The 12,136-nt window shown below is 42.4% G+C and overlaps 1 protein-coding gene and 1 pseudogene across 4 annotated transcripts in view; one reads left to right on the plus strand and one right to left on the minus strand.

The window, feature by feature from the left end:
• The window catches only part of Cbfa2t2 (CBFA2/RUNX1 partner transcriptional co-repressor 2), a 105,734-nt gene that overhangs the window by 8,138 nt on the left and 85,460 nt on the right, over nucleotides 1-12,136 (plus strand). The window lies entirely within an intron of this gene.
• LOC116899977 lies at nucleotides 6,657-7,070 on the minus strand (annotated as a pseudogene).

A 12,136-nucleotide genomic window follows, 5' to 3' on the forward strand; every position in this document is an offset into this window, starting at 1 on the left:
TTCAGCCCCGAACTTACCCACCCCACTCTTATTCAGACATTTTTCTGCCTCAATCTTAGGGATTGCAGGTGTGAACTCATTCAGTTTACCTATCTACCTCCCTATCTGTAGACCAGGCTAGCTTAAAACCCTAGAGATCAGCCTGGCTCTTCCTCCCGAGAGCTTGGATTAAAGGGGTATGACACCTCTGCCCTGATTGCTTCGATTGTATTTCTTTTGGTAATGAATTGGGGATTAAGCCTAGGACCTTGTACATGCTGGGCAATCACTTTATCACTGAGCAGCATCTTGTGTCCCTTTTATTTTTATGATTTTAGAAGGTTTGTTGTGGGGCTGGATATCTTAGCAGTTAGTTGTTCTTGCAGAGGACCCGGGTTTGGTTCCCAGCAGCCAACTTGGCAGTTAACTGTTCTTAACTCCAATTTCAAGGTGTCTTGTCCACCCTTTTCTGGCTTTGGTAGACACTGCACCTGTGATACACGAATATACATGTCAAACAAAATGCCCATGTACATAATTAAGCACCCCCTCCATGTACTATTGGGGGCCTAGAGATGATTCCATGGGTAGAGTGCTTGCTGCTCAAGCTTGAGGACATTGACTGAGTTTGGGTCAGCTCATGTAAAGAGTAAAAAGCCAGGTGTGGTGGCAAACACCTATAACACCAGCACAAGGTGGGTAGGACAGGCAGATTTGGGGGTTTTGCTGATCAGTCTGGCCAAAACTTAAGCTCTAGGTCCAGTGAGAGACCCTGTCTCAAAAAATGAGGTGATTGGAAGAAGAAACCAAGCATTGACCTCTGGTTTCCTCACATTCATGTACAGGTAGTTGAGCATTTATGTACCATACATATATGTACACAAAGATATGTTGGAAAGAGAAAAGAAAGAATGGGGATGTTCCTTGACAGAATACTTAGTTATTTTTATTTTTCATATCAAGTGACAATCGAGTAAAGATCTGAAGGAATTGGCTAAGCTGGCTATGTGCACATCTCAGAGATGAGCAGTGCAACAGAGACTAGCAAACATCAGGGCTGTGTGGGAATGTGCCTTGTAGTTTCACAGAAAAGGCATGCAGTTAGTTTGGTTGAAGTACAGGCTAGTGGTAGAACTTGGGCATTGAATGTGGTACTACTAATAAAGGGTGTTAGCAAGAATATTAGCTTTTCTGAATAAGATGGGAAGCCATTGCAGGCAGGGGTCTTGAGGAGCAACATCGCTTTCGCTTTGTCAGTCTGTTCATCCATCCACAGGTCTGAGATGTGCTTAACTTAACCAAGCTCTAACCTTAGACACACACACACACACACACACACACACACACACACACTCACACTCACACACACACACTTACTCATTGTGGTGCTAGGGGTCAAACTTAGGGCTTTAGAGCCAGATCGTCCCCCCTTTTTTTTTTTTTTTTTCTTTTTTTTTTTCTGGAGCTGGGGACCGAACCCAGGGCCTTGCGCTTCCTAGGCAAGCGCTCTACCCCTGAGCTAAATCCCCAACCCCTGTTTTTTTGTTTTCTAATTTGTTTTATATGTATGGTGTATTTAGTCTATAAGTATGTCTACATGTATGTCTGGGGCCCAGAAGATGGTGTCTGATCCTTTAGGACTGGAATTACAGATAGTTGAGCTGTGAACCACCATTTGGGTGTTGGGAACCAACCTAGGTCTTCTGAGAGAACAGCCAGTACTCTTGATAGCTGAACTATCTCTCTATTCATTTGTTCTTGTTTCTTTCTACGGTGCTGGGAGGTCTTGTTTTATTAAGTACTCTATCACTGAACTATAGACCCAGAACCTTATTTTTTTTTTTGAGACAGGACCTTCCTGTGTATCCCTCGAACTGGCTGTGTAGTCTAGGCTGGCTTCTAAGTGCAATGATCTTCCCACTTCTGCCTCCTAGTTATTAGGACTACAACTGTGTACAACTGTTTCAGGCTTTATTTTAGTTTTTGAGACAAACTCTCACTCTGTGATCTGGGCTGGTCTCCTGTTTGTAGACTCAAGTGGCTCTTCTCAGATTCCCAAATATTGGTATTGTGGGTACACACTAATGTGCATAGCTCCTGATTGTATTTGTATTACTGTTTGTATTTATTTATGAGTTTTTCCACCAAGACAAGGTCCTTCCTTCCTTCCTCCCTCCCTCCCTCCCTCCCTCCCTTCCTTCCTTCCTCCCTCCCTCCCTCCCTCCCTCCCTTCCTTCCTTCCTTACTTCCTTCTTTCCTTCCTTCCTGTATACATCATACAGCTTTCTGCCTGCATGTATGTCTGCCGGCCAGACGAGGGCACCACCAGTTCTGACTATAGATGGCTGAGTGACCATGTGGTTGCTGGGAACCGAACTCAGGACCTCTGGAAGAGCAAGACAGTGCTCCCAACCTCCAAGCCATCTCTCCAACCCAAGGTTTTTCCATGTAGCTCTGGCTGTCCTAGAACTTAGTTATGAGAAACAGGCTGGCTTCAAACTCATAGAGATCTGACTGCCTCTACCTCCTGACCCCTGGAATTAAATGTGTACACCACGTGCCCAGCTATTTTTATTGGTTTTAAATTATGTGTAGGTATGTGTGTACATTTATATGGGTATGTACACGTGAGTGCAGGTGCCTTAGGAAGCCAGGTGTGTTGGGTTTCCTGGAACTGAGAATTACAGACAGTAGTGAGGTGCCTGGGTGCTGGGAGTTGAGTTAGGGTCCTTTAAAAAGAGCGAGCACCAAGTACTTATAACTGCTGGACCATCTCTCCAATAGATCCAAGTTGTTTTGTTTTGTTTTTTAACTAATTAGAAGAAAACTATTAAAATTGTACATATTAATCGGGTGACATGTTTTGATATGGTTTACACTTAGATCACTTTACTTCTGGAGCAAACATTTTGTTAATCGAAGAAGGTGGGATCTGAGATACAAAGTAAGAAAGAAGTTGCTGATTTAGAGAAGGTTGTTTCTGGTTTGTACCATGTCTTGGTTAGGGTTTCCACTATGCTGTAAAGAGACATAATGACCAAGGCATCTCTTATAAAGGACATTTAACTGGGGCTGGTTTACTGGTTCTGAGGTTCGGTCCATTATCATCATTGCTGGAAAGCATGGCAGCATCCTGGCAGGCATGGCATTGGAGGAGCCGAGAGTTCTACCTCTTGGTCCAAAGAAGACTTTTTTTTTTAGGAGAAGACTTTCTTCCAGGCAACTAGGAGGAGGGTCTCAAAGCCCACCCTCAGAGTGACACACTTCCTCCAACATGGCCACACTTCCTCCAACAAGGCCATACCTCCTAGTAGTGCCACTCCCTAGGCCAAACATATTCAGACCACCACAGACCAGAATATTTATTAACAGTGGATGTAGAAATAGTTGCATTCACATCTATCTATCTTTGTTTGAGATTCAGACTATTAGACTATTTTGAAGTTAGAGCTAGTAGGTGCCATACTCCCCCTTCCCCAGTTTTTTATTTTTTCCCACCTCCCCTCCCCAGTTTATTATTGTATGTATTATGATGTGTGTGTAAAGGTTCTTGAGATGTAGTCCAGGGGACCCACTCAGAGCCTCAGGTTTGTCAGTAAGTCAGTAAGTGCCTTTACAGGCCGAACTGTCTTGTTGGACTGCTTTTCTGCTCTTTTTCTTAGTTTTAAAAGTTAGATTTTTTTTTCTTTTTTTTTTTCGGAGCTGGGGACCGAACCCAGGGCCTTGCGCTTACTAGGCAAGCGTTCTACCACTGAGCTAAATCCCCAACCCCAAGTTAGATTTTTTTTAAACATTTATTTATTGTATGTGAGTACACTGTAGCTACCCTTCAGACACACCAGAAGAGGGTACTGGATTCCATTACAGATGGTTGTGAGCCACTGTGTGGTTGCTGGGAATTGAACTCAGGACCTCTGAAGGAGCAGTCAGTGAGTGCTCTTAGCTGCTGAACCATCTCTCCAGCCCGGATATTTTTTGGCTATATGTATTGTTTGTTTGTATGTATGTATGTATGTATGTATGTATGTATGTATGTGCACATGTGCATGCTTGTGGCCAGTAGAGGTTAGAATAAGGTATCAGATTCTCTGGAACTGAAGTTAGAGTTGCTAGGAGTTCAAGTGTTCTTAACCACTGAGCTATCTCTCTAGCCCTCTTTGTTTGTTTGTTTGTTTGTTTGTTTGTTTGTTTGTTTGTTGAGCCATGGTCTCACTAAGTAACTCTTACTGGCCTGGAATTCACTGTGCAGACCAGGTTGGACTTGAATTCACAGAGATCAGCCTACTTCTGTCTCTTGATAGCTGGGATAAAGGTGTGAGCCATCATACCCAGCCCAACTGTGTTGTTGTAAAAATATAATAATAAAAAAGTATTCGGTCCCCAGCTCCGGAAAAAAAAAAAAAACAAAAAACAAAAAAAGTAATGGTGTCTTTTACCCTGCTAGGTCCGCACCGTGGTGCCCCAAGATATCTGCTAGATATCTTGGCAGAAACACATCCCAGCCGCACACTTTCCAACACTTAAACCCTCACATAAAAGAACACACAACACAATAATCTTTGACCCAATAGTAAGATATAATTGCTCACTTAAACATACAAAGCCCGGTACCATCCATCCCTTAGGAACATTGATAACAACCTGTAAATACACAGAGCAGAATCTTAACATCACCTGCCATGGCTTCTCACCCTCTTCCCCTCCTGTCTCTTCCTTTCTCCACAGTCTCCTCCTCTTCCTTCAAACTTCTCTCCTGCCCATCCTTCCTTCTCCTCCAATGACAGGCCTTCTTCTATCCTGTACCTGCCCCTCACCTGTACTTTACAGATTCAGTGGGGAGAAGGGTCTTGTGAAGTCACCTGATTCCTGAGTACGTGACTAGGCAGCTGTCCTTGGGGCAGTGGAATTAGCATCAAAATACAGATAACTTCAGGGCAAACCACAACACAACTGCTTTTATTTAAATATAAGCTAATATAGTTTAAATATGCTAGCTTTAAACTCCTTATTACCTGAAGATGGTCTTGAACTCCTCAACCTTCTGCTTTAGTGCAGGCTTTATAAGAGTGTGCCAGATGTTGCCACACCCAGTTTAGAGTTGCCAGTATTTGATCGTGGACTGGGATAGGGACCGGGAAAGCCAAGGCAATGTTGAGATTATTGATTAAGGCTACTGATAGAATTCTAAGGGCAATTGAGTAGGCATGGGTAGGATTACTTTTCACTACTGATTTTCTTAATGTGAGACACCTTTAAAGTGATTATAGCTTTCATTTCAGAGAAAGCTGCAAATGTTCTGTAATAAATGATGACCATTACTTTGTTGACCGCTTCATAAATTTGCCAAACAGCATTTCCATCCAACTTTCTTAGAGGTTGTAAGATTGTCCATTTTGGAGTTATTTGCATTTTGTTCAGTTATCTGTTATCTGTGGTTTTCATCAGCATAGATAAAGTAACTAATGAACCTGTGGAGTTCTACAAATAGATAGAACTCTTTTGGAAGTGTAAATATGTCCCTTTCTGCCGTTTGACATGGGAAGAAAAATGTCAGGAAGGGAAGCCTTCCCAGGGGCTGGAAAGATGTCTGTCTCAGCAGTTAAGTGCTTGCTGCTCTTCCAGAGGATGTATATATCTGAGGGGAACAACCACCTTTAACTGCAGTTCCAGTATTCTGTTTTCTCCTCCAGGGGCACTTGTGTACACATGCCATATACTCCACCACACATGTCATCACTGATCACATGTGAAGTAATGAATTGAACTTTGACTAAATATCTGGTATTACAGAGCACATAACGCCTTCAGTGTTTTTCTAATTTTTTTTAAAGATTTGTTTATGTATATGAGTACACTGTAGCTGTCTTCAGACACACCAGAAGAGGGCACCAGATCTCATGACAGATGGCTGTGAGCCACCATGTGGTTGCTGGGAATTGAACTCTTTGGAAGAGCAATCAGTGCTCTGAACCACTGAGCCATCTCTCCAGCCCCCAGTGATTTTCTAACTTGATCAGTAATTTGATTTTGTAACTGTTAATGCTGAGAGTGTACTTCACATAATATACAAGTACTAGATACCAAAGATGTGTTTAGGCCATTTTAGAAATTGTGTCCTAGGCCAGGTGTAATGGCATGTGACTTTATTCCCAGCACTTGGGAGGAAGAGGCAGGCAGATCTCTTGAGTTCTAGCCCAGCTTGGTCTACCGAATGTGTTCCAGGACAGCCAAGGCAGCACAGATAAATTCTGCCTAGAAGGAAGGGGAAGGAAAGAGAGAGACTTATTTTCATTTGTGAGGAGTGTGTCTGTTTCTCCAGTGTGTGTACTAGAGTTGCCAGCGCTGGATCCTGTGGAACTGGAGTTGTTAGGCAGCTGCGAGCCACTCAATGGGTGCTGGAACCTGAGCCCTGATCCTCCTGAAGAGAAGCAGTAAGGACTCTTTTATTTTATTTATTTTATTCTTTAACAATTTTTACTTGGAAGTAGGGAAGTGGAGTAAGTTTGTGAAGGTGTACATCTGTGAAGTGGGTTTCATATCATGTCCTCTTTTTTTTAAACATGAACTGCTTCGCTAATGCTAATCCTCTCCGTATTGTCCACCTTTAGTACTATGTGCCGCTGAAGTGAGCACGCGCATCCTAACAGGCTTCTTGTTAGAACATAACTCCCGAGTTTTCATAGCTGCTTTCCTCTCTGACAGGCTTTCCTTTCTAGGTTCAATCTTGTAAAAGACATGTCTTTCCACAGCCTTCTTGCCCTCAATAACCATATAGATGCATCCTGCCACTGTCAGGCGATCATTAAATAGTTCTTGTTCTTTGCAGCATCAAGTACCTCAAACTAAATATCTCCAGGATTTCTTCTTCTTCCCTTTTGAAGCTCTCTGACAATATCAGTGTCCTCTCCATGTCTTTGGATCTGTGTAATGGCACTCTGTGTTTATTAAATATGGACTGGAACTTTGAGACTTTCTGTGGCTTGATCTTCTTCAAATCAGTGTTTCTAGTAAGCCTTAAGAGACAAAAAAGCATTTCTTTATAACCTAAAACAATTTCCTGCCACCAGATGCAGGCCTCAGAGGCTCCCCATGGCTACCTTCTCCACAGGTAGCAGCACCCCACAGTAAACTGCTGAGTTTTCCTTTTAGGACCTGTGTTCCCAACTTGAGTTTGAACTTTTGGATCTTGCCACCTTACATTCAGTTTTGTGACTTTATATGGGTTTGTGACAGTTTAAATACACTGGTGATTAGGGCATAAAACCATCTGTCATTTCATGAGTTTTTTTTTTTTTTTTTTTTTTTTTTTTTTTTTTATTTCATGAGTTTTTAATTTGCACAAGAAATGTCACTGGCTGGTCATGGTAGTGCATAGATTTAATCTCAGAACTCTAAGCCCATAATTGCAGCTCTTGGGAGGCAGAGGCAGGTGGGTTTCTTTGAATTTAAGGGCAGCCCAGTCCACATAATGAAATCACAGGGAGCAAAGGCTACATGGTGAGACTCTGTCTCAAAAATAATAAAAACCACTGATTTAATTTTAATGGTAATGTACATATTTAAAAAAAAGATTTGTTTTCTTTTTAATTATGTGTGTGAGTATGTTGGTGTGTGCATGTGAGTGAGCTGCCCCCACATGGGTGCTGGGAACTGAACTTGTCCACTGGAAGAGCAGTAGTGATTGAGTCATCTCTCCAGGCCCTAAATTTGTCAATATTGATGAATCTTTTAAGTGGGTGTAAATGCCACATGTTGGAGGTTAGAGAACTCTTGTGAGTTCTCTCCTACCGTGTGAGGCCAGGGGATTGAATTTAGGTTGTCAGGCTTGATGACAAGTACCTTTACTTGCTGAATCATCTTCTGGTTTTATGCCTGTCCTTTGTTTTGTGCTTTTGAGACAGGGTTTCTCTGTGGAGCCATGGCTGTCCTGAAACTCACTCTTTAGACCAGGCTGGCCTTGAACTCATCTGCTTCCTGAGAACTGGGATTAAAGGTATTCACCACCTCTACTCACTTTTTAAGATTATTTATTTACTTTTTTTTTTTTTTTTTTTTTTTTTTTTTTTTTTGGGAGCTGGGGACCGAACCCAGGGCCTTGCGCTTGCTAGGCAAGCGCTCTACCACTGGGCTAAATCCCCAACCCCTATTTATTTACTTATTTATTTTATTTATTTGGTTTTTTTTCCAAGGCAGGATTTCTCTATTTAGTCCTGGCTGTCCTGGAACTTGCTTTGTAGACCAGGCTAGCCTTGAAGTCAGAGATCTTGTTTCTGCCTCCAAGAGTGCTAGGACTAAACATGTGCACCATCAATGTCTGGTTTTGGTTTTATGCTTTTGTTTTTTTTTTGTTTTTTTTTTTTAATTTATTTTTTTTAAACAACAAGGTCTGGCCTTGCTTGCTTGCTTGCTTGCTTGCTTGCTTTCTTCCTTCCTTTCTTTCTTTTTTCTTTTTTTTTTTGTTCTTTTTTTCGGAGCCGGGGATCGAACCCAGGGCCTTGCGCTTCCTAGGCAAGTGCTCTACCACTGAGCTAAATCCCCAACCCCGTCTTTCTTTCTTTATTTATTTAAAACAGCAAGGTCTGTCTGTATTGCCTAACTAGCTCTGATGCCTGCTACGTAGACCAGGTTGGCCACCCAAAGTTAATATAGATAAATAAATAAAACTCTGTGATCTGTGTTCCTAGCATTCCCTCCCCCCCATATTATTATTATTATACTTTGAGATTATAGTATTTGTATTTGAGAGGTACAAAGCTTTATTTAGTGATGACTTTGGCCTTTGTGTAGACACTAAAATACTGATTTGGACTTGGCGTCTTCACAGCTAGCTTTGTTCTGACTGTGGAATGGGTGTACTGAACCAGGTGTTTTGCTTCAGCTGTACCATCTGTGGGAGCAGGTGGGCAGGTCTCTGTCATCAGAGAAACACAGCTGGTGAGACTTAGAACTAATTGGTTGCTTTCCCAGCTCTTTCTACCTGAATGCAGTTTTACGGCCACAAATGTATTGATTAGGATCTGGTTAGGACATTAACAGCAAAAAGGAACAAAAATAAGAAGGTATGAGTATTTTGTGTTAAGACATTGCCTGATACGTCTGCTGGCTTGGAACTGGTACTGTCCTGTCTCATTCTCTCAAAAGCTTGGGTTGCAGGGGTATGTTACCACGCCCTGCTTAGTATTTTTAGATTGATACTGCGGAAAATAAGCTCAGGGTTCATTGATTTGTGTCTGACTTCCGATGTGTATGTTTTAATGTATGTGCTTATGTCTTTGGGGAGCAGAGGTAGAGCCGTTCACTTTGATTTTTGAGAATGTGATAGACTAGGCTGGCTGGTCATCACAACCCATGGGTCGAGTGTGCCGCTCTTCTGAATGCACACTAGCCTTTTATGCAGGTGTTAAAGGTCAAACTAGTTCTTATTTTTTTTTTTTTTTGGTTCTTTTTTTTCGGAGCTGGGGACCGAACCCAGGGCCTTGCGCTTCCTAGGCAAGCGCTCTACCACTGAGCTAAATCCCCAACCTAGTTCTTATTTTTATGTTGCAAATGCTTTACCAACTAAGCTATCTTTTCAGAACCTTATTTTTTAAAAAGAGGGGTGGGAAGGAGGTGTGCCTCTGTGTTTAGAGGTTCAGAGGTTGGAGAATATCAGGTGTCTTTTCTGTATCATATACTTTGTCTTAGTCCCGTGAGACATGGTCTCCCACTGAATAGAGCTAGGCTGGTGACTGGTGGCTGATGACTGGCAGGCCCCAATGGTCCTCTTGTCTTTGCCCTCAACAGCAAAGCCACAAGCTCCTTTGTTTTGTCTGTTTTGAGTCAGGGTCTCACTGTATAGTCCTGACAATCCTAGAATTTGATATGCAGACCAGGCTGGCCTCCAACTTCCAGAGATCCACCTGCTTCTGCCTCATAAGAGCTAGGATTAAAGGGGGGGGTGGTGTTGATGGCACGTGCCTTTAATCCCAGCAGTCAGGTCAGCGTGTTCTACGGGGGTGTTCCCGGACTACAGAGAGAAACCCTATCTCAAAAACCAAACCAATCAACCAACCAGACAACTCTAGGAGGAAAGACACGGGCCATCATGTCCTACTTTATTTCTCACTTTTATGCTCCCGAACCAACCTTAGGTGTACATCACCATGGGGAATACACCAGGGGACTACAGCTTTTAGGTTTTTGTATTCTCCACAGTAACCAAGCGAATATCTCATAGGAGCTTAAAACAGTCTTGGTTGTATCATTAACTTGGTCACAGTGTAGTAATACGTAAAGTAACAGCTGAGTAAAATTTGGGGATATTTCTTCTTTTCAGTTCTGGAGATCAAATTTAGGGCTATGTCTGTTTATTCTACCTCGGTTTGTTGAGCTTGGATCTGGTCTCACTGTTAGCTCTAGCTAGCTTCAGATATTAGCTATGTCGCTTAGGCTGGCTTTTTCTTCTCCTTAAGATTTACATATTTTATGTGCATAGATGTTTTGTTTGTATGTCATCATGTGCCTGCCTGATGTCCTTGGAGTTCAAAAAAGGGTGTCAGATCCCTTGAACTGGGGTTACATATAGTTAGTTGTGAGCCAGTATGTGGGCGCTAGGAAGGGAACCTGGGTCTTCTATGCTTTAACTGCTGAGATGGTTCTCCAGCCCCCTTCCCCCGCCCTTTCCTTATATGTGGGTTCTTACATAAGCTTTCTCCCTAGCCCATTATTTATTTATTTACTTATTTATTTATTTATTTATTTATTTATTTATTTATTTATGGAGCTGGGGACCGAACCCAGGGCCTTGCGTTTGCTAGGCAAGCGCTCTACCACTGAGCTAAATCCCCAACCCCTATATTTTCTTAACTTTTTTAGATAGTGTTTCATTTTGTTGCCCAGGCAGGCCTGGAGCTGCTGGGACTAAGCATCTTTTCTGTCTCATGTTCTTAGATCTGAGCCACCATGTCTTTGGCCTTTTAAAAAGCATTTTATCTGTCTATATCTATCTATCTATTTATTTATTATGTGTGGGTGTTTTGCTTGCATGTGTGTGTCTGTGCACCACTTGAGTGTAATGCCCATAGGGGACAGAAGAGGACATTGGGTCCTCTGGGACTGGAGATGCAACCAGATGTGTGCCCTAGGAGGTGTTCTTAACTGCTGAAATGCTATCCAGCTTCTGTAATCTCTTTTGTTTGTTTTGGGAGGATCTTGAATTCCCGGATGTCCTCTTTGCAAGTTCTGAGGTGACAGGTGTGCAATAGGACATCTGGCTTTATTATTCATTATATTTTTCTTCCTCTTTGTCAATACCCTTCCTTCTTGCCTCAAAGTTATGGCAGTCTTTCTGTCTCAGTTTCCAAGTACTGGGATTACAGAGTTGTAATCGATACCTGACTTAATAATCTGGTTTTCCCCGTTGGAAATGGGCTGCTTACATAATTGTAGAAAATGAATAGTCGAGGACAAGGTAAAGGGAAAACAGAATTACTTGGCTTATCATGCCACTTGCTTGCTTGTTTATTGGTCTTTCAAGGTAGGGTCTCTCTGTGTAGCCCTGCCTGCCTGCCTTGGAACTCATTCTGTAGACCAGGCTGGGTTTGAACTCTCAGAGATCCACCTGCCTTTGCCTCCCTAGCTCTGGGATTAGAGTCATGCTCCACCAATTCGCACTTTATCATGTCTCTGCTTGATCCAGTTGTTAAGCACATCATAAAAATTGCTAGGGGCATTCCAGGAAAGTAAAGATTTTTGTTTTGTTTTGTTTTTTTTTGACAGGGTTTGTCTGTTATAGTCCTAGAATTCAGAGATCTGCCTGCCTCTCCAGAGTACTAGGACTAAAGGCATGAGGCACCATGCCTGTTTGAAAGTTGTTGTTGCTGTTTTGTTGTGTGGTTGGTTGGTTTTGGTTTTTAACATGTAGTAAGGACAAAAAGTTTGGGGTATAGCTCAGTCATAGAGCACTTGACTATCATGGGTACTGACACCCTTGGTTCAGTTCTTAGAACTGCTTCAAAAAGTTGAATCAAGAACAGAGGTTTAGGGACTGATAGGGTGTAGTGTTTTGTTTTTGTTTTTGTTTTTTTTTCCGGAGCTGGGGACCGAACCCAGGGCCTTGCGCTTGCTAGGCAAGTGCTCTACCACTGAGCTAAATCCCCAACCCCGGGTGCAGTGTTTT

This window comes from Rattus rattus, chromosome 5, assembly GCF_011064425.1.
Source record: "Rattus rattus isolate New Zealand chromosome 5, Rrattus_CSIRO_v1, whole genome shotgun sequence".
NCBI classification, from domain to species: Eukaryota; Metazoa; Chordata; class Mammalia; order Rodentia; family Muridae; genus Rattus; species Rattus rattus.